The sequence below is a fragment of the Protomyctophum bolini genome (genome assembly GCF_963924005.1).
Source record: "Protomyctophum bolini genome assembly, chromosome: 6".
NCBI classification, from domain to species: Eukaryota; Metazoa; Chordata; class Actinopteri; order Myctophiformes; family Myctophidae; genus Protomyctophum; species Protomyctophum bolini.
Genome location: NC_137867.1, coordinates 13,077,689 through 13,100,477, shown reverse-complemented (window position 1 = coordinate 13,100,477; position 22,789 = coordinate 13,077,689). Strand labels below are relative to the sequence as shown.

At 41.7% G+C, this 22,789-nt stretch overlaps 1 protein-coding gene across 4 annotated transcripts in view; it reads left to right on the top strand.

The window, feature by feature from the left end:
* slc20a2 (solute carrier family 20 member 2) overlaps positions 1–22,789 on the top strand; it is a 52,421-nt gene that overhangs the window by 4,621 nt on the left and 25,011 nt on the right. The window contains exon 1 of one of the 4 annotated variants that reach the window (XM_080765428.1): positions 15,159–15,524. The exons of the other annotated variants lie outside the window; for them this stretch is intronic. The gene's annotated coding sequence lies outside the window, so the exon portion shown is untranslated. Of the gene's footprint in view, positions 1–15,158; positions 15,525–22,789 lie in introns of those variants that run through there. 4 annotated transcript variants of the gene reach the window in all.

Here is a 22,789-nt window from a genome sequence, read left to right as displayed (position 1 = left end):
TATGCTCAACACCTAGAAGCAAAAATGACCTTGATCTTGCTGATGTAGAAAAAATAAAGAAGCCAATATGGAAACGCACTAGAGCCTGTACTGGTTTCCATGACGGTAGCTAGGGCCCCTGTGCAGGCTGGCCTGTCTGCCAGTGGGTGTGTCTGTCTCTCTGTGGGAGGCAGGGCAGTTTGGCACCAGGGTTGGCAGTGCCACAGTCAGAACAGTCTGTCACCGATCGGCCCACCTCACCCTCGGAACACAATCACACTGTTGTCTGAGGCCTTCTCCGCCATGGCAACATCACATGATAGGTCACAGACGGACAGCAGGGATCTTCATGCTTGTGTTTGTGTGTGTGTGAGTGAGTGAAACTGTTTCTCATGTCTGCTCCCTCCAGAGTTCCTTAATCCATGTTTTTGCTGCAAACCCGAGCTATGTTGATTATCACATTCCCACACACAGATCTTGTGTTTAACCACCAATCTGTCAGTCAAGAATTGAGGCAAACAGAATGGAGCAAACAAATGGAATGTAAAGAGAGGAGTGGAAGGTTTACAGGCATCCCTTTTGAGTGATTCTAGGTGTTGTAGTTACCGTGAAGCCATGATGTAGGCTTAGGCTAACTAATATTGGCAAATGTATAATAATAATAATAGCTCAAATTTATATAGCGCTTTTCTAAATACCCAAAACGCTTTACAAGTTAAGAACACTAGGAACAGACTTTATTAGGAAAAAAAACAAAGCAAAACATAGCAGATACAACAGTACAAGGTTAAAAAGATAAAAGGATAAACGAGGGAAGGGGGGGGACATCCTAACCAGACCTCAGCTGGGGAAAGCTATCCTGAAGAGGTGGGTTTTGAGTGAGGTTTTGAATGAGAGGAGAGAGGGACCAGCTCTGAGATGGTTGGGGAGTTCATTCCAGAGTTTGGGGGCCGAAACGTAGAAGGAACGCAAGAGGAGCCAGGTTATTGAGAGCTTTGTAGGTGGTGAGCAGGATTTTGTAGTGAATTCTTTGTTTGACGGGGAGCCAGTGTAGGTCGTGGAGGACGGGTGTAATGTGGTCTCTGGAGCTTGTTCCGGGGGAGCAGGCGGGCAACTGAGTTTTGTACATGTTGTAGTTTGTTGAGGACTTTGGAGGTGGTGCCGTTGAGGATGCTGTTGCATCTATATATCTTCAGTAGGTACTCCGTAGATAAAATAAAATAAATGTTTTAATCTTGCGTGGGGAAAAAACAATAACTGGTGATTCTGTCTTGGAAGCACATTTGCGAAAGAACATTTACATTTTTATTTCCAAATAACGCTGAGTTGAGTTTGTTCACGTTCATTTGTGTGCTAAAAGTCGGAATATTAATGACTTGCATTTGCATTATCATGTGTAGATTGATAGTTTTTTTGCTGTGCCGTTGAGAGGAGAGTGCAAACTGCGCTTTGTCTGCTGTTGACATACATTATATTCGTTTTAATAGCCATCTGTTGTCTGCGATTGACGTATACATACTTTTATATCACTTTATATGGATCTGAAACGGCACCTTTTAAAAACCAACTTTTAGCCCTGAGCCGCAGGCCCTGCATGCACGGAACGTGCCAAAATGCCCCATGCCAAAGCGCCAGCGCTCGCCCAGCAGTCAGGGCTAAGTTAAGACCTCCATAATATTATGGTCAATGCCTGTGTGAAAAGTCGGAGGGATTAGTGCAGCCATTCATTCATGTTTCAGACATTCAGACAGACAGACAGACAGACATTCATTCATTCAGACAGACAGACAGACATTGAGTGAATTATAGTATGATGATGATGCCTTCTTATAATGAAAAGCATATCCACAAACGGTGTAATCGGATCCCGGTACTGAATGCATTGAGTTCTCTACATTAATTATGGATATCGGCCTTCCAGTTATCCAAAAAACAAATCCATTTTAGACGACCTCTAGTTATCACTCTCTGCCTCTCTCTCTCTGTCTCTCACACTATCTCTCACTGTCGACTAGATTGCTTTAGGGAGAGACTTTGCCTTTTGCCTCTTAATATTATTGACTCATTATTCTGCTTTGACCTGGGGTTGCATTGGGGTTTTGGAAAATTCCTGAGGGCAAAGTGCTAAGCGAAAGACTGAGAGGCATGGTGAGCTTTTGGGATCATCCACTCAGACCATGGAAATTGTGTCTCTGTTAGTTTATGTGTTGGGGGGGGGGGGGGGGGAAACAAAACCACCCTGCTGCCAACTGTAAATCTCCCCCTATAAGGACCTACAAACTGTACATCTTTTTGTTCGTAGGGAGAGAATAGCAAATCAGTGCACATCAGATAAGCCTGTTTCTTCTGTGATTAAACATGCAGGCAACTATAGGAGTGCTGCTAACTGGATAAGGATGTATACAATTTTATCTTATCATTTATAGTACCAACCATATTTTATGATTAATTTACTGTTTGATTTTAAGTTGTTAAGCATGTTAGTTTGTAACATTGTTTAAAAAGGTGCTATATAAATAATAATAATATTATTGATTATTATTATTGATGATCATTTAGATGAATTGTTAAGAATGGTGTGCTATGTACATAATCATGTTTACACGCACGCACGCGCACGCACGTGCGTTATACTTTGTGTGAGTTTGTGGACCCACCCTTGTCGACAAGGGTGGGTATTCTCAAAGATTAGCAGAAGGTGGGATGCCCTTTTTGCCCTTTTGTTATTGACAACGGTGGGAAGAAGTGTTTCTAAGCTAGTGTAGGTTGGGTTGTTTGAACAGGTGTGTGTGCACGTGTGCATGTGTGCTTGTAAATCTCCTGTCACAGCACCATGCAGCATGGGACTGAAGGGTGTGTGAAGAGTCTGTGATGAATGAAGATCCCATGGAGTTTTGCGCAGGCCAATAGGTGTTCACTCTACGGGTGGCGTTTTGTCTGGGAGTGTGTGAAAGGGGCTGGGTTCCATGTAAGGACGAGCAACTGGCTGGCTACTAGTCACTGGACAGCCTCATGTGACACTGCTATTTCTAGCCCAATCATTCCACATCCCCTCAGCCTTTAGCAACAGAACGAGTGGTGGATATGCGACACCTCACAGGAGGGGATTGTGGGTTGTCACTCAGGGAATGTATCTAGTGGGGTCTAACGGTAGTAGCAGGTAGCGGGGGGGTGATCAAGATGACATGAAGTTTAGGTATAAGCTATAATTATAGGAATATAGGGGTGCATTGGCAGTTTGGCACTGCCCTCACAATTCAATTACATTACGATTCACCAGGATTCGATTCTACTATGCATTGCAAGGCATCACACTTTTCTATATTACTGTACAACAATACAATACAATCAGTCGGATATACTGAACAACATGTTGTATTTAGAATTATATTATATTGTATTATATACAGTATTATAATTATATATTATATACAGGTATAATTATATTTAGGCATCGATTATGTCATATTGCTGCATTGCATGGCCGAATCGGCTGGTCGCCGATAAAAATAAAATGTTATTGCCTTTCACTTCATACTATTCATTCTCTACCGCGGATTGTCCTGTCAGACTTTAGTGATTTGAACAGCCTATGGATTTATTTATTTATTCATTCAAATTTTATTATATGTGGTGATGCCACATTTTTGCTTCTTACAGTGCTCACGAGGGTCAGTTTTGACCTGTTTTTTTGTTCATAGCATGACAAACTATTTTATTCAGGAAGCCAAAATCAGGCTGGTCCGGTCCGGTGTATCTCAGGATCTAGACACATGCATTAGGTAAAAAGAAAGCACTGGAGCAACTCGGACAATTGGAGCCTTTTCTTGGATAGAGCAGGGTGCAAGCCAGGCGGTAATGACAACGTTTCAATGTGATCGTCAATAGTTATATCTTTGTCAGGTCATAGCTGACGTAGTTGTAACGGACATCGAAACATTTAATCAGGGCTTAAAATGTAAAGATTCTGGGAACTATGTTTTGCTGACTTGTGGAATAAGGCAACCATCTGTTTTCTCACCATTTCTGAAATTGGACCTGATGACACACCACGGTTGTACTGTAACCATACTCCAATCATAACTACAGTCAGTGCTGTCATCAAACCATGAATAAGTCTATATAACACTATTGGCAGCCATCTTTGTTTTCAATGGCCATCCGATGAGCTTTATTTTAGACCAATTTTACATTTCGTTTTAATCTTCCACTGGTATATTTTTCACAATTACTATTCAAAACCACAGACCTTGGGGAAATGATGGGGCAAGTGTAGAATAAACATGTCTCGTATACCCAAGAAGAGGTAATATTCCAGGGCAAATGCCAGGCAAAGAAGTTCTGGAAGCCAATAATTCTATTTATTTTTAAATCCCCAGGGTACCAGGCACTGACCAGGTGTTGACATCCTCATAGAACTTGCCACGTGTTCACAGGGTGACAGTGCACGCACACTCACAGAGCTTGAGAGGCGGGTCTGAGCTAAAGTCAACAAAATGTACATTGACACAAACTGATCTTTTCTGACCTTCAAATACTTCAAAACACAACACCATTCATCTAGCCTACATAAAAAAAACTTCATAATGCCATTATCTGCCAATGAATGAAGTATGGAAGAAGCATATTAGATAGTGCCACAAATTACAATTCACTAAATCCAGAATTTCGATTTTAACACTCAACGTGTTAAACACCCCCCCCCCCCCCCCCATTCACGAGTTACACAAGTTAATTGATTGCAGAACAGCTTCCCTCCCTGTTTTAAGACTTACATGGTTCCCATCGGACAGAGTGGGATAGGTGGCGTGTTTTGATGACGTCATCGGAAAAACAACCGTAATTCTGGGAAATTGAGGCCTGATGCATTCCAATGGTGGCGGTGGAGCGCAGCTCTGTTGTTGTGATCGCTACTTTGGATTATTTTTCAACACTACGACAAGCGATTACACCGTTTTTAAAACGGTTTTCATGAAAAGGAATAATGATGTGTCTGCGCGGTCGTTCTTCAAAAGTTAGTGAAATCCAGGCAGTGAACGTGGCATTGCGATGTAATTAATTCCGCAGTCAAACTGTTAAATCGCACCAATGTAGTGGCTGCCATGTAGTGGCTCTACTTTAACTGCAAATCAAAGTATTTGATCTATTCATATTATTCTTTTTGCTTATTTTCCTGACGCCCACTATTGGATAACTAAATGCCACGAACGATGACCAATTTAGTTGAACTGGAAGTCCAGATGACCTGTATATGATTGTATGTTCAACAGTTGAAGTTTGGTTGTAATTATTTTTCTTTAGGATTTGTTTTGGGGCTTTTTGATGCCTTATTTATTGGACAGTAGACTAACAGGAAATGGGAAACTCGTGACATGCTGTCAGGCTGGCATTGCAGCCTAGGGTGACGATTGGTTGTCATTTAACAAACTCCCTTTAGTTCTGCTAAATAAAGCATGGAATGCTTTAGTTGCTAGACCCTGCGAACTTAGATAGAGCCCCTCAGGGCACTTGGTGCCAAATGTGGCTGAATAATAAAAGACTAATAATTCATACTCTGTCGTGTGCAGAGCCTAAAATAGCAGATCTACAAGCTGCTTGTGTGAGCTACAGTGGCTATTTTGGGCGCGGGACACTGTCATACGACTACATTATAAATCAGGCTTACGGCCCTGTGAGGAGAAGGGGGTCACTGGCTGCACCCCTATGTGATTCTTCTGCCGTGGCACCATGCTGTTGTGACTGGAAGTGATGGGTGGAAAACTCATAATGAAATGATTTGGTCTCACGCGATTCAAGATGACTTGCTTGTAAAACTCCCGTCCCTTCGCAGCAGTTACCCGGAACACAAGCAGACCACCTGTCACAGTGGGTTTCCCTCAGAGCGCAGCATGCTGCCACAGCAGCACTTGGGACACTATAGTCTCAACAACGATGCTGTGGTTGAAATGGATGTCCACAATGTCAGCTTCAAGCATACCTCTTAATGCAAAGTAGTCAGTGGACACTATTTTATATCAAAGTTGTCTTTCATTTTCATAGACTACTTTACACCTGGAAAATCAAACGTCTTGTTCATGCTGAGAAAACAGATTTATTTAATGCCTAGACTGTTTTAAAGCCCCCTTTGACAAACATGAATGGTTCCAATCTGAGAGCCTCTGCAATAGTCCATTCATAGACTTAAGTGCCATCTAGAGTGAAGAACATTTATATATTAACATTAACAAGTAGTTGGCCACATCAAGCTTGTCAGTGATGAGAGTGTCGTTCGATTTTATGTTGTTGGCAAACCTTGTCTTCTGTTTCTGGCTGCAGCCTAGTTGGTTGTTGAGTAGCTTCCAGAGCTCCCGAGGATTGTTTTCGTTTTCCTCTGCTTTATCATTGATAAAGTTTCTTTTTGCAGATTTTGTCATGGCAATTACAATTTAGTTGGTTTCGTTGGGTTTTTAGGTTGCCCAGCTGAGCTTGGTGATCACTGTCGAAGCGCTTGGCAAGCTTTGACTTGCATTTTAGAAATTCAGAGCATTTCTTGTCTCTCCCCATTGCAGTCAGTCTGTCCGGATGTATCCATGGCTCCGAGTGGGTTTTGACCCTGATGGTTCTCAAGGGGAGCCATGTTGTTTAGTACTGATGTAAATTCAGTGATTCTTCGACTAGTGAGCTCCTGAGCTCATCGGACCAATCAGACACTCCAGTTCAAGGTTAAAGGCCTAGAGTAGGTTTTGAGGTTCCTAGATTTGTTTTGTGACAGCCGGTCTTTAGTTTGAGTTTTTTGCGGGTACAGAATATTATAAAATGATCGCTAAGCCTGCATGCAATAATGGCTTTCTTGGATTGTGGATTTGTCCAAGGTCAGAATGAGCTCAATGATAGTTTGAGTAGACTCACACACCCTTGTGGGTTGGGTAATTAGCTGACTAACACCGTGCAGATCACAAAACCTGCTGCATGCATCTTACATGGTTGCCCCATTATACCCCTGCCTTTGAATTCATTAATTGTTATACGAACATTTGTATGAACATTTCTGAAATATCTTTCCTGGAGGGAAGATCTGAAATATCTTATCCCGGAGGAAAGGTAACCTCATTTCCTGTGGTGAGGAGTGAGACACGCATTGCCAAATTCCTCTGATACTGTTACAATATTTTTGTTTTCATTACTGACCAATGTTTTTTCCGTTGATTTTTAATAACTATGGCTATGAGCAATGCCAAGTCTTCAGTGGCTGAACACCCACTGTTGCAGTGGGTGGGTATTTGGCAAAGTGGGCAGCCTTGCCTTGACGTTGAGCAAACCATGCCCATGCCTAAACCTAACTCTCTGTAACCTTACTTAATGTGATGGAATCTGTCTTACCACAGTGAAAAAGCAACATTCTTGGTGGTCCAGCAGTTGATGTGTTTTAAAGCAGTAATCAGGAACCGTTTCAGTGAATAAAACACTATTTTGACAATATAACTAGCACATCTGCAGTGGTTGGAGCTAGGTGGTCTCCCTGCTCTTAGACCCTGTGGCCGTGGTCGGGTAGGAACACTAATGGTTATAAAGTGGTATTGCTTGAAGCTCAAAGCACAATATCGTAACTGCCCAAGCAGTTCATTCAGTCTTCGCTCATTGGTAGACATTTTGACTTCTGCGCAGAAGTCTTAGAAGACTGACTGAGATTATTTGGGCTGCAGATACACTGACATTTGTATATCTGTCACCACACAGCCCTCCCCAATATCCACTGCACACACAAGTTCAAAATAAAGGTCCTCAAGCCACAAATGTTACCCGTTGTGTCAGGCCAGCTTGTGTTCTAATATATTCCACATTGTTCAGTAAAGAGTAGTTTGATTCTTGTCTGTGCCTGAATGTCAGCTTCCACCTGCTGCAACATCCCCACTACACTCATTGGCCTGACTTGATGAGTAACATCTGTGGCTTGTACTTTATATATTATATTTTGAATTAGACTGGAGTAGTAGGACCGTTAACCTATTAAGACCTGAGGCCGATTCTACAAATGCCTTCTTAATCTGTAGTTTCACACAGATATTTTTAATGTTAAAAAACGGCAGATATCTATCTGCTATTCTATATCTGCTCATTTTGAATATCCAACAAAAATCTAAAATGACACTGATGCTTTCCCAGTTTTAACGGGTTAAACATGGAGTGTGCAGTGGATGTTTGGGTGGTCTACCAAGACTGACGGGGAGATACAAATGTTAGAACAGTGCATGTGTGTGTGTGTGTGTGTGTGTGTGTGTGTGTGTGTACTGTATATAGACAGGGATATAGGTTGAGACATTGCTGTTCCTTGGAGTGGTTGCACCACTCAAAAATGGGGATATATATAGGAGGGGAAAGGAACTGGTTGGAATAACATGCGCTACGTCCAACCAGGGAAACTCCCCCCTGTCAGGTGTAAAGGAGCAACTTTACTCAGGCATGAAGGAAGCATGAGTTCAAGTCCGTTGCTCTCCCCTTGTCCCCCATATATGGGGACTAGGTTGGTGGAGGGTGTGTAGAGCCCAGGATCACATTAGATGATTGACACAGGGGTGAAAAATGGGTTACAAAATCGTGGGATAAAAAATATATATTAAAAAAAAAAAAAAAAAGGGATATATACTGTGTGTGTGTGTGTGTGTGTGTGTGTGTGTGTGTGTGTGTGTGTGTATATATATATATATATATATATATATATATATATATATATATATATATACTGAATTTGAACTTGAAAAGCGTCATTCACATAACCACAGTTTTGCGGTAATGCAGTCATTTTCCCAACCCTACTTATACCTTAACATTAACAGTGGTTTACATGGTTAACCCCAAAAAATCCCACATCCCAGCCCTACTTGTGTTTACTTTAAGTGTTACCATATCTTTGTATTAAAAAGAATAATTCCCTTGTGGAAATTGGAAACAAACGTAGGATGACAGACTCTTAAAGGACCAATGAAAGAATGTGGGTGTGGAATCATTCCTAAACTAAAATGATGTAATTGGTCGATTGTCGATAAGGCTCATAACGGCCCAATGGCTGAATAACATTTCCTCCACCAGTGCTAGCTGAGGGCTGAATATTCACTTCCTTTAAGATCTTAAATGTATCTTGAAGATGCCATATCTTTCCACTATATGCAAATTAAATTGACTTGGATGGGATAAGTTATTAGTTGGTTTCTTGACTTGGCAGGTCTTACTCTTTAAAAACCAAAGTGCTCTCGCAATGTTATATTATTTATAAGAAATACAGCCACCCTTGTTACAGTGTGATTTAATGAGGCGCAATTGCAAGCTCTTGTAGTTGTCGTGTGAAATTCCCTCCTATATTGTGACTGCTCTAATCAGTCCCTCTGTGGACCTTTAGCCACAGCTAATGCTAGCTGACACATTTTTGAGCATTAATCTGCATTTTCACCTAGAATAACAGTCTCAAGGTAATCCGCTGACTCAGTGACTCGTAGGCATAATCCGACAGGCCTCACCCCTCTATTGAGCGACGTGTGCACTACGTGCACTATGGGCAGCAAGCTCGTGGACAGTGTTAAGCCTGTGTGTGAGTGTGTACTGTATGTGCCTCAGATGGTTTTCTTGCCCTGGCATTCCAGCAAAGTGGTGGTCGCATACATAGGCTCCCATATTACCATTGTCCCCCAATAGGGGTGCACAACAGCAACCCTAATCAAAGGCAGTCCGTAATGCTGTTAGCCGGTCATGTGCTAGAAGCCAGGATTAGGAACGGGAGATCCAGCTTAGATAGCTTTCTCATTCTCTATTTCACTCACTAACTCAAGCCACACAAATACTCAAACACACATAACATGTAATAACAGAGATGTTCCCTTTATTGTGGTTCAACTGAAACAAATCCATGCATTGTCTCACACAAACTAAACATCTTAACCACCACAGTGAACCAATGAATCACCTCTCTATCAGGAAACGCCAAACTACAATTAATTGTCCCACAACTTCTCTTTTGACCCTCATCGACTCTGCGGCTTGTTTTGTTTTTAATGCACTCTCCAATAACTGCACCCACATTACCCAATAAATGATTATGGTGAGGCCAGCCAACCCACCAGATGAATGCTATCCAGAATGGCGAAACGGAGGTAGGGATATTTGAGGGTCCTTTTCCAGTACTTTTGTTAACATTAACCCTGGTGTGCGTCCCTATTTTGGGCAAGTTTAAAAATTATTACTGTGATCCAGTATGTAGATTGGCTGTTTTAGCCATTTGTCATACAATTAATAATTATATGGGGCATAATTGGTTAAAAAAGTAGACTGTTGTATAGTTTTATACATGTACGTCTTTAAATGTTCTGATGAATTGAAAATGGGGCCGGGGACCCTGATTTAATGTAAACAAGTCTTAGTGCTTTTCCTGGTTTTATCCTCTTATGAGTTTTTGTATTGACCTGTACTTTCGTTTGAAATTTCTTTTCACAGTTTGTAGAATGGGTACAGTTCAATCAATCAACTCACTTACATGTCCACGTCCAATCTTTCAACTTGACTAACTGGATTAAAGTTTTTCCCCATCCTCAATCAATACATTATCATTATTTAAAACTGACACATAGCATGCCATGGAGTAGCAGGGCAAGAATGTGCCCAAGACGAAAGAGAGCAAATGCTACTTGCAAAACACTCCATACAAACACATATTTTCTACAATCTACGGAATGCAATGCACTCATTTCTTTGGTTTCAGAAATCTATGGGGATGACACAAAAACCTGAACATCACTAAGGTTATGGGATTAAGCTATGCTGAAGCAAAGTTACAAGTGTCTGTATTTTCTTTATCCATCATTGTCTCCACCAGACCGAAAGCAAGGGGAGAGTATGTTTTGCACTCCGTCTGTGTGTCCGTCCGTTACCAGCTAATCTCCGGCACCGTTAACATGGCCAATGCCAAACTTTGCACACACACTCCCTGGATGCCAACGACCAACCTCTGCCCCAAATGTTCCACAACGGCCTGTTATAGCGTTACCATGAGGCTGATTTTCACATTTTTACCTATAAATGCACCGATCTGCGTGAAACGTTGCCTTTTATAGTGCCACCAAGAGGCCATCCATCCATCTTCAACTGCTTATCCGTAGTCGAGTTGTGGGGGCAACAGCTCCACCAGAGTGTTCCAGACGTCCCTCTCCATAGCAACAGGCCACCAGGAGGGCGACTTTTGTAAACGCTTTTTGTTTTTATATTACTCCTCCAGATTCTGTCCAAAAAACCCTGACACCTGATTTTTGCTAAACACATACCGGTATTTGGAACAAAATGCTTCAAATCATCCAATTGCCATCAAAAGCGTAAGAAAAATGGCACCCTTTTCACATTGGCCTTTATAGCGTCACCAGGAGGCCACAATAACTTGATCTGGCCTGGAGACCTGTGCCCCGACGGGCACTTTTTCTAGTTCATAAACGAAAAGCCCACCAATGTTTCACAAATGGCCCAGCTGTATCGGGTCTGTCCTAGTCTTGTTGGCATCATTGGATGTTTTTTGCCAGTGTTTTTTTTATCAGAATTCCCGATCTCATATGTATACTTACTGATTATCAGCCGTTTCTGATTAATAACCCTATAAATAAGTACACTATTTGGGAATAATCTACCTACCACACACATCCACAAATGCACGTCACATGTACCCGTTTCCCAAGACACTTCAATAGATGTCCACGCCACTGTCATACCAATAGGTACACGTTGTTTTATTGACAAGTCAACACCTGAAACCAGAGAGAGATGACCTTAACACCGGGGCTCCACCGGTGGAGCCCTGGCGTAAGAGTATTAATTAGTAGTATTTAAATGTAATGCTTACCTAACAACACCAAAATGCCAGAGGGGGTTCAATAGTTTGTTGTTGTTGTAATGTGGCTTCTTTGTTTGCAACTTTGCACTAGCTAAAGTTACTCTAAAGGCTCATTCACAGTCTGGATTTTCGGTGGTGAGGTGACCACCACTCCGGTGGTGAGCTGCACCGGAGCTGAAATAACGTTGAGCAGTGGTGAGTAAAAACAGAAAGAAGGGCTGGAGCGGTGGCGATGGTTTTCTCTTCACCGCGGCTCGTGACGTCATGTTGTATTTCGGTGGTCACCTAACCACCGAAAATCCAGACTATGTATGAGCCTTAAGCCACTATAGGGACATTCAAACAAACTGACAGCATGACTGTAATTTGTCCATTCTTGTTAACATAGCCTTTTACTGATGATTGGGTATGATGACTGGCTGATGAAGGAATACTTGCTTGAGGTTATTTTGTGTTCATTGTCTGGTCTACTGACTAGTAGCCTTCTTTAAAGGTAGTGTAAGTGATTTTTTTATTTTAATTCTTTAAAGATTGTTATTGCTAGTATGCCGTATATAGACAGGGAATGGGGACAGAGAGATGGCAAGTGACATGCAGAAAAGGTCATCAGGATTCAAACATGCATCACGTTGGCATTGGAACCTAAGTGCCCAGACGGCTTAGGCCAGGCCAAAAAACCCCTCTGTAGTCTATATTCTGATACTAGTAATTGCTATTCAGTTGCAACTTGTAGGGGTCTCCCCCCCGCCGGTCTAGCTCTTTGATGAACAGAAAACGGATGAAATAGGTGGGTTGCCAAACTTGCCAATTTCATCTAATCATCGGCTGCAATTTTATAGTGTTCCAGTTCCAATTTTGTCTGCTCATTTCTTTGTCATCACTACCAATTTCACTTCTTAATGCAGTATGTTGCATGAGTTCACTCTCCTGATTGGAATATAATTGTAATATAATATGGCTTGTGCTTATCGGAAGTATACACTCGTAAATCCTGATTATTTGACTACCTAAATTGATATTATAGTTGCAAAACAGCATGCTTTTTGCTGTGCAATTTCATAATTTGATAAATTTTGAGGCTTAGAAACAACACAATATTTTTGGAGTGAGGCAAATTGTTGACTTCCCTGCCTAATCTTTTATCACAGATAATTTGACTTCAAGGCAGCCGCAGGTCTCTTCTAGGTAAAAACACAATGCCATAAGGATTGTCCTAATTGAATTGGAGCTAAGTTTTGTGTCTTGTGTTCCAGCTTTTACTTTCTGGTAATTCATTTTATTTCTATAATGAGAAGAGAGTTCTAATAAGTTTATCTTTTTATTCTCTCTGCAAATGAAATGCCTACATTAGTAAACAAATTAACAGTCACCCAAATTCAATTTGCAGTATTTGTTGATTGTCTGCATGCTTGGAATAAAATAGACCTTTGACTGAATTGAAGCCATCGATCAGGAATCGGTAATGTAAAGCCTGTGTGAAGGATTTATACGGCTCACTGCCTGATAAGCTGACTTAGTGCAGCAGGTCAGGCTCGTGGCTGGAGATGACAGGATACTAGAACGTATGAGAGGGTTTATGGAAATGGCGCGCATCTGCTTATTCATGCATAGTGTGTCTTTATAAAGCCTGCTTATACTTGCTTGCATATAAGGTCCCAATGAATCACAATGTGACACGTTGTGAGCTTGTAGATCTATTCCCCGTGCACAACACCGCATGCAGCCAAATATAACAAACCCTTATAAACTGTGAGCAACACATTAGTGCTGAGTGACATGCTCTTTGAACACTGTTGTCATTCTTCAGGGACCCCCTTCCTTCGTGTGTGTGTGTGTGTGTGTGTGTGTGTGTGTTCGTTCTAGGAGACAGTGCCCCCCTGCTGTGTAAAATAGTTGGAAGCAGCAGGTGCAGTTGACGCAGATAGGACTTTTAGCAGGCATGGCAGGGAGAGAGAGGGGCGAAAGGGCGAGAGAGTGAAAGAAAACAGGAGAAAGCCACAGGCATTCAACAAATGCAATCTGAGACCTCTGTCCATTGTGATTTGTGAATTTTCAAATCCCCCCCCCCACCTTCTCAGAATCAAGTGTGAGCCTCCGTAATGCACCTATGAGTGAGTTATTGTTAAAAGTGTGTTTGTCTTAAGACCTGACACGAGAATTTGCAGAATTTGTGAGGTAGAATGTGGTGTTGGCTTTCCATACGTGTTGGAGGGGGGGGGGGGGAGGTATACTGTTCCAGTTTATTTATTTTATTTTTTTGCATCGTACGCACTTAAATGCATAATATTTAACCACATCTGTGGTTTTGCATCAAAAACTTTCTTTCTAATGTTACCTTTTTGTTTATCCAACTCATTTGGGGAAAGCTCATTCTGTGTTATAGCAAGTCAATAATACTGCAGCATAGTCCTCTACCCGTGGCTAAAGCATCGTTGCCTGTTGTTAAGCAGATGTGAACAACTGCTGTAAGAGAAATGGAGAGAGAGAGAGAGAGAGCCTGCACTCTTGCCTCGCATGTGTATTTTCTCAGAGATGAGCTTGCTGAGAGATACCAGCGTCTACTCCATTGTGTTGTTGAGAGAGCCGCCGTCAGTGCCTGGCTGTCTGCTCAGACCAAGCTGGATAAAGGCACACTGTTCATGTTCTCTTTGAAAGAGGGGCGATTTGTATCTGAGAGAGAAAGGGAGAAACTAAAGAGGTGGCCTCGAGCCAAGTAATGGATAATGCACGGATGTGCAACGGTCCTGTGTGTTGGCAATAATGGGAAATGATTGGTTGACCCCAACATTTTCACTGTTTTAATACCTCGTAGTAACCTTGCATCACAAAGGGTTGTGCAATCCGGACCTTTCCCCAAGGACTCTCCGCTTATTCTGTTGGCGTTGCGCTTAACAGGTGCATCAACATGTAATGCTCTCCAAATGTGCTTATGTTATCCATCCACCAATAACTCCTACTCTGAAGTGTTACAACACAGTTGCACACTGAAATATTAAGTTCTGAATGCCCTTGGTCTGACTGCATGCATTTCTTGCTGTGATGCGTAACATACGCACAAACGCTGACACTGGTACACCTCTGTGCCTGATTTCCCCCCCCACTCCCTTGGCTATTTTCCTCGGCAGCTATTGGCTGCCACCCCTCCTGTATGCCCATCCTCCCTGCACACAGCCAACCAGTCAGTGGTACACCCCAGCCATCTGATGCTTTGTCATTGGCCGCCATGTGCTGTGATGCAGATGCGGACTGCTTTTCTTTAAGAGGCAGTCTAGACTTTGATGGCTGTGCTGCACTCTCTCTCCCTCTAGTGTGTGCGTGTTCTCGCTCTCGCTCTCGCTCTCTCTCTCTCTCTCTCTCTCTCTCTCTCTCTCTCTCTCTCTCTCTCTCTCTCTCTCTCTCGCTCTCTCACACACACACACACAACACCACCACAACCTGCTGATTCCTCTGGCTATCACTAAACCATTTGCTGCGCACCCCCACTCCACCTCTTCTCTCACTCTGCCGCGGTCTCCTAACTCCCCTCCTCATCTCGTCTCCTGTCAGTCACGTGCTCGTCCCCGTTTTATTGCTGTGTCCATCTTTCCCGTTTTCCAACCTTCTTCTGTGCGACGTGTGTGTGTGTGTGTGTTTCCTCTCATCACACACATCATCTTCCCACCTTCTGCCTGGAGAGCGAGGTGGCACACTACATGACACCAAGGTGAGTAGAACTGACTGGCAAGCTCGTTTGTATTCCCGTCTGGCTGCCTCTGCAGTTCTTTCGTTGTTGGTTCTTTTTGCATCGCACTACCCGTCTCTGACTTAAGTTGGATGGCGTGTTTTAACAAGATGTGTGCAGTCACAGCCTGTGTACACGTATGTGTGTGTAATGTGTGCATATGTGCATATACATGGGTTACATTTTAACCTTACCTTAAAGGTCCATTTGTTTACATTTGTAGGATTTTACTGTGTGCCTCGGCTGTCAAAATCATCATGTCATGTCTCATGAGTCATCAAATGACTGCATGTTGCCACTTCTGAATGTGTCTGCTTGACAAGAGGTGGGCACTGGGCAGTGACGAAACAGAGCAGGCGGAATTTGAGAGGGGAGTTGGGATGGGGGTTGACAAAGATGATGATGATGATGTTCTGTATCGTTCATCAGGGCCCCCCATCAGTGGGTGGAAAGCGCAGCAGCATGTCCAATGCAGACTGTTGCTCGTGACGCGGCAGTTCACACCACTGATGCAGTGGCATTTCAGGCAGATTAATAAGTAGGTCTGGTCTACGGCAACTCAAACAAGTAGTTTTATCAGGGATAGCCCATATATGGAAGGACTTTCCTGTTTGGTATAGTATGTTGGTCACCCTTTCACGAAAGATTAACGTTGTAATATGACAAATGTAAGCTTCCTGTTGATATAGTGCCAAACCAAAATGGTGGCTTTCCATGAGGTAGAATTTACAGTTCTTCATTTCATTATTTCTTTCTTGTAAAATCATGCTTTTGGCTTCATTATTACATAATTTAAAAGTTACACAAGTGGATTCTTTAAGATTATGATGAATGATCCATTTCAAACTTAGATGTAAGTAATTTGTTAAAACGATAACTGGGGGTGCACCGTATAATATTTGATTAAATGGTGCGTAACGCGTTTTATGGAGTTAAACTGTTAATATGCAAAATCGATTTGGACCCCGGGCGTTTATAAGTAACCAGGCCGTTTTGCAGTAGGCTTTGCACCGGTCTGTACCGGGCCATTATTTGGTTACAGTTCCTGTCGAGCATGTTTTTTAGTGCAAAATTAGTTATGATAAACATACATAGCAGGCAAAGACTTTAGTCTTTATTTAATATTGAGAATAGGGGAGTTTATAGGCAGTTACTGCTGCTTAATTGGTTGGACCCAGATTCGTGCAAACGGACTGCTAGCACAGCTGTGTAAAATTCTAATATTATATAGATTTTAAAAGGCTGTCATATAAGCCACCACAGCTCATAAAATATAGGCTGCATGGCTAACAGGACATAGTGCTTACTCTACCATCTATCTCCTTTCTCTGACTCTGACAAGTTATATCTCAACTTTTTGTGCAAAAAGTGAAAAATGAGGACTGGTGGCGGTGTTTTACCTATACTTGTGAGGACCTCTGCTTGGATTCATGGTGAGTGTGCACCAAAAATACTCAAAATAGTAAGCTCACAACAGATACACGGGATGACAATAAACATTTCACAGAATATATACCACTTTGAATTAAAACGATCGGCAGGAATTATTTTTTGGGGGATGTGCTGAGTGCTGTTGTGAGGTGGTGAGGCCACGGTGAGAGGCGTGCAGAAAATAGGAGAGCTGCAAACTCAACACGCTGTGTGTGTGTGTGTGTGTGTGTGTGTGTGTGTGTGTGTGTGTGTGTGTGTGTGTGTGTGGTAATATAAATGAGGCTGACTAAGTTTGCAAATAACGGCCCATGGTCGCTTATATGGACAAGTAGCCTAATTGTTGTTATTGTATTTGTTATTTGGCCCAAAAAGATTTTTATATAATCTGTTGATCACACAATCAAAGACAGAATAGTTTGCACCTGGCGTTAATTACCTCACGCGGCGCAAAGGGTATTCACTATAGCGCCCGCCCCACACGTCACTAACTTGTGGATTATAGTTTGCTAAACTGAAAAGAAAAAAAAGTTTCTCTGTCCTGTCCTGTCCTGTCGTGCGCCTGCTGCCTGTGTGTGAGGGGAGGAGGGGGGGGGAGGCTGCGGGGAGGAGGAATATCACTGCACTGAGCGACATGCAGCCGCTCTATACATCTCCGTACAAGGGTGTATTACCGGATTTGCCTGCAGAGCAGTCCATCGGCCACTGCCATCGGTGAAAGTAAAGTTTTTTTACCGATGCGCCAATGGCCGTTAACAAGGCAAACATCAGCCGATGCATCGGTGCACCCCTAACAACAGCACAGCATTATTTGATGGAGTTGTGTTAAAAGAAAGGGGGGACGACGACATGCGTTTACTCTGATACTTGTGACATTTCTGGATTGGCTCCAATGTTGGAGCCAATGGCCCAATTCCAATGTATGCCCTCAACCTCCGCACCCTCACCTCAGTCAGCTGGTAAGTGCTTGAGAGCGAGAAGCTGCAAGGGCTCCACATTGTAGTAAAAGGAATGGGACAGCACTTTGAAGAGTCCGTCATTACATCAATTTTAAAACTCTTATTGTACTTATTTACATACAGTGCTTTAAACATACAGAGGTGACACCGAAAATGTGTAGGCTGAAGCCGAGGCTTTAGTATGCCTAACGGTTACCTATTTGAAGAGTAACTTTCTTAGTTACAAACAAAAACAAACTCATTTCCAGAGCTTAGTTTGACAATAAAAACAATAAATATGCCAGCGGATTTTAGCATGAGACAAACAAATAATACAGAAATATTCAATCATGCATATAATTGATATGCATAATTTCCGTACAATTACATAATACGCAGTTTATGTACCTAGTCCTACATGTTTTCATATGCATATTGTTGGAAATGCATGCCCCACTCAGTTATGTCTGTGTCCCTTTTATGCCCATATATTATGGAGCTATTTTTCAGGCATGCCCAAATATGGAGTCTATGCCGATGTCAGAACTTCATTGTGATGTCGGAACAGGCCATCTCCATATATGGAGATCTAATTTAGGTCCTGTCCAGAGCCTGCACAAAGGCTTTTGTGTCAGTGTGATGTCAGAACAGGCCAGCTCCATATATGGAGATATAATTTGGACCCTGTCCAGTGCACTCCCTGTGGTGGTGTGGAACGCATGTGTCAAATTTGAAGTCGGTGGGGCGAACGGGTCTCGAGTTACATGGATTACAGACATACGTACGTACACACAGAGACTTGGCACATTTATAGATATATATCTTCCATTCCGTCTACCTTTTTAGAACAGTGACAACGCATTATTGTTGACATTCTGACCAAGATTCATGACTAATTTGCATACTTAAATGGTGTTTGGACTCTTTACCCACTGCACCACCTGGACGCCCCCTGGCATTTATTTGAAAGTCTTCTGCAATCTCATCTCATGCAAAGGGCATGGTTCAAACCAAGTAGCCTATCCATTTTCCTAGAAATGAACTTGGCAGCGATTGCAAGCTTAAAGTGGATTCATTGTTTGTGGAGTGTGGGCGTATGAGGTGTCAAGTCAGCAGTTCAAAGGCACAACTTGACTTGGACGACAATTCTAGGATTTATATTTCACTGGGTATCATGGGAAGGAGTTTTTCATGTGTGCTTGTTTGATCCAGTAATCTTCTATAAACTCCTTTTGTAATGGCTGTCTTTGGCCTGTAGACCTATGGAATAGTTTGATGCACTATGCTGTTAAAGGACATTTTGATTACAGTACACTTTGTGTTAAACTTCAAGTTTATAGTCGCAATCACAAGTTTATCCAAAGTATAAAAGAGAGGCTTCTCACGAAAGAGTGAAGGTCCCTGCACACAGAGCGTGTTTTTCGGATTTTTAGCAGCCTTTCTCAAGTTTTCCGAAAAACATGTCCAGTGTGCAACCACCTCGAGTGTGAAAATAAGTATTACATTTCAAAAACAATTTTCAAAGGTGCATAAAGTGTGTGACAGTGATACATTTTCTTTCCTGGCTGGAGATGATTCCCAATGAATTTAAATATATGTGTGTGATTCATATAATTGCACTGCACATAATTTGTAGGGATGGATATTTTTTTGTAAATGTTTAACCTTTTGGACTGTGGGCGGTTATAACCGCCTATGATGATAGTTAAACTAGGGCCTAAAACAAAACATGCATTGTAATGTAGCCTATGTTACAAATACAATACAAATACATGTTTTAGGCACTATTTGAACTATCCACACATACAGTAGACCTAATAGTCTGTATCTCATTCTGTAAGTTTTGTGTGTTTTCTTTATTTTTGGTATTGTGTATTGCAAAACAATTCTTTAACAAATATAGAATATTTAAGTGATTTGTTCCATTCATATTATGTTAATATTTGATTCACTTTTATATGACTTCATTTCGGGCAAACGGTTAATGACACACATTCCGGTTAAATGGTTAACCGTTTAACTGTCCGCCCTTATAGTATTAATATTGGTATTAATATTTCCCAAAAGTTGAGAAATGGACTTTCCATTGAACTTTGTGGCTTATTTCAGTAAAAACTGTTGAATGTGTGGTAGGCCTACATCTATAGCCTATAACCATCAAGGTTAGAATTGGTTAAACTTTAAAAGTACATTTCCTGACATAAAAGTACATAACATTTCAAATAAATTCCTCAGTCATTTCTGAAATATAATATATATATATACTGGAATATTTTTCAGCATCTTACATTTTTCCCCTCCGATTTCACTCTCAATACATAAGTTGTATAATGTACCTTCATTGGATATTGGGGGACATTCCGAAGTTAATTGAGTCATACTCATCCTTTCTGACTGTGATGACGTCAATGGTGTGTGTCAAAATGAGCCCGTGTGTGAATCCCATCTGAAGCAGGTCACAGTGGTGAGGGATAACTGACTGACACAGTAACCACTGAACAATGCAGAGGCTCCAGTCGTGACACGTTGCTACAAATACAGTTTAATGTGCACAGCTTGGAGTGGCTTTGTGTGACCTTTCTCAGTTTATAATAGTCCTGCTGTCAGCTGCGGCTGCCATGTTTAGTTTCTTTCCTATTTAGGGAAATTGTACATGTACACCAACCAGTGATTGTCAACCATTTTCATTTCAAGGGCCCAAGTTTGATATACATTAGGCCACAAACTCCCTAATATCATTTAGCTATGAGAGTGTAAAAATGTAAACGAATTGAGTTCCATTTGAAATGAGTGACTTAGTGACGGAACTGATTTGTGTTTATTTCTTTGTATTTGTCAATAGAAACTTAAATAAAATATGTTTTACATTGAATAGAAACATCAGAGAAACTATACTTTAGAGGCAAGGTGCTTGGTTGTGTTCTGGCTACTTGGATCTCTTCTGCACCAAATATTTTAGCTGGCTTCAACATTCATCTGGTTATTATGGTTGGCAATAAGCCAAAAGCACAGGGGTTAGAGAGTATGTGACCTCAAGTGTTCCAGATGGTTCTTCTGTATCGGTGGGAGATGGAACTAGATTGGCCAGAGGCTGGTTACAAAGGAACTGGTTCTCTTCTCACGTGATGCAGAGCATGCAGTTGGTTAATGCCCAGAGAATGTGTTAGTCCGGTTTCCAAGCAGTTTATATAATACTTCCCCCATTAACAATAGGCTTACCGTACAACAAAAAAACAATGTGGAGCCATTGACCCTTGGTTAATTGACTTGGATAACATTGGCATAAGAAGAGGTAAATAGCTTTGTAGACCCAAGTCAGGGTTTGTGACTGCAGGTTTTTTAAGGTCTGTTTATAAGGCTACAAGTGTCAACAGCCTAGACCCTAGCATGCAAGTGTACTGTATTATTGCTAGTTACGCTAACAAGCCGTTTTGAACATGTCTTTGGGGCTGATGGCCAGGTTTGTGTACCGTCCTAATATAGCAGATGTATAAGCTCAACATGTCGTGATGTGTGAGCTGGTAACTTGCTATGTAAAATGCAACAAAACAGAAATCCATCTAGTTGAATGCTGTATAGGCCTAATCTCATAATTATTTGCCTATTGCTTCCTTCAAATGCAGTCATATCTCAATGTGACCATTGAAAGAATTCTACTCGGGATGGAAGTGGAGATAATCAGATAATAATAATAATAATAATCAGATAATGGAGGTAATCGCAACTAAATCACCACAAACTATCTGTGCTATCTGTAGCAATGTCGTGGCTAGTAATGTTGGGTTGGGTAATGCAGTCAAAATGAGTATCGCACAAAAGTGTTGTCCAAATTGGGTTCAATTTAAAAAATCATAATCTTGGAGCAAACATGTGTCTTGTGGCATACAGTAGGCCTATGTGATTTCTGTGAACTGTTCAGCCAGTGTAGCAGTAGGCCTATAGAAACCATCACTGCTGGGTTTGTATTTTTCTATTTACTGCAATGCAGTGTTAACTTTAATCAAGGCAGAGAAAAGCACCCTGCCTAGATTAAACTTGTACTTCCAAGGTAGCAAGTAAAAACGTGGATGTGACAGTAGAAACATGATGGATTAGTATACTGCGTCCTCCATCTGCGACCACTATCTGTGCTCTTTCTCCATCAGTTCAGGTTAAATACGGTTTGACTTCAGACATAAGATTGTTGGTTGATATTGCTTGCTTAAAGGGACACATTACAATTTTCCACATTATCTTTACAATTGTTTTAAGTCTTATGTTCCATTCCAGCCAGCCAGCCAGTCTTCTGTGTCTTTTGACTCAGCATAGAGGTTGTGCTCAAAACCACTCCATTGATGTCACTGGAATCTTTATCTGCGAGTGTGAAAACGGTGTCTGTAACCTTATGCTTGTCCACTGTGTTTATGGCTGAGTTGTGACCTTGACTTCAGAATATGAATCAGGCTGTATGTAATGGCTGCCGCAGTTAAGCATGCCAGGCTGATGCCTTTTCAGCGCAAGCGTTCATGGGAATTGTAGGACAAACATACATAGGTATGGATATTTCTCTCTGTCAATATGGATTGTATAGTAAATGTTGTTTCTATAGACTATCAAGTTAACCATCCACAATCAACTAAAATGCATATCAAAAGTGTGATAGTGGTGCCATCAGACAGCACATTTTTGCCATTGCCATTTTCTGGGATTTGCTGGGGGATGTGCCCGCAATTATGTACTTACTGTATTTTACTTGGTGAAAAATTGGAGAAATCTCAAAAGTAAATAATTGTAAAATGTGTGATTGTGTCCCTTTTAAATGCCTGTAGTATTACACATATTGGATGCTATTTGACAGGGACAAAAATGCGATATGGTCTCGTGGAGATGTGAGCTGCCCCT